Source organism: Bison bison, unplaced genomic scaffold, assembly GCF_000754665.1.
Source record: "Bison bison bison isolate TAMUID 2011002044 unplaced genomic scaffold, Bison_UMD1.0 scf7180017864214, whole genome shotgun sequence".
Taxonomy (NCBI): domain Eukaryota; kingdom Metazoa; phylum Chordata; class Mammalia; order Artiodactyla; family Bovidae; genus Bison; species Bison bison.
This window is the reverse complement of record NW_011494786.1, coordinates 615,910-616,676: the sequence shown is the minus strand read 5'-3', so window position 1 is coordinate 616,676 and position 767 is coordinate 615,910.

Here is a 767-nt window from a genome sequence, read left to right as displayed (position 1 = left end):
GATACTCATGCTGCTGCTGCTGCTAAGTCGCTTCAGTCGTGTCCGACTCTGTGTGACCCCATAGACAGCAGCCCACCAGGCTCCCCCGTCCCTGGGATTCTCCAGGCAAGAACACTGGAGTGGGGTATTTCCTGATGATACTCATAGCTCCCTACTAATCTCCTTCTAACTGATGATGAGAGAGCACTCCAAATTCCTATATCAAATTTTGTTTTCAACTCTTAGGATTTATCAGTATAATGTAGTACAAGTATGAACATTTTGGAATAGAACAGAAATAGTATCTCACTTACTTTGGAAACATATATTTCTAGTAATGTGGAAAGTTCAAAACTTTTTGAAGAGGTTAGGTGAACATCATTATTGACCCTGAATTTGAGGAAAACCTATGTCCCCAGACCTCAGTGAGAATTCAGTACAATTGGAAGTTGTGTCGTTGCAACCAGGAGACTATTACATTCAATATCATAGAGCAATTTTGAGAATGTTGGAGGAGTATATCAGATGAGATCAGTCGCTCAGTCGTGTCCGACTCTTTGCAAACCCATGAATCGCAGCACACCAGGCCTCCCTGTGCATCACCAACTCCCAGAGTTCACTCAGACTCACATCCATCGAGTCAGTAATGCCATCCAGCCATCTCATCCTCTGTCGTCCCCTCCTCCTCCTGCCCCCAATCCCTCCCAGCATCAGAGTCTTTTCCAATGAGTCAAGTCTTTGCATCAGGTGGCCAAAGTACTGGAGTTTCAGCTTTAGCATCATTCCTT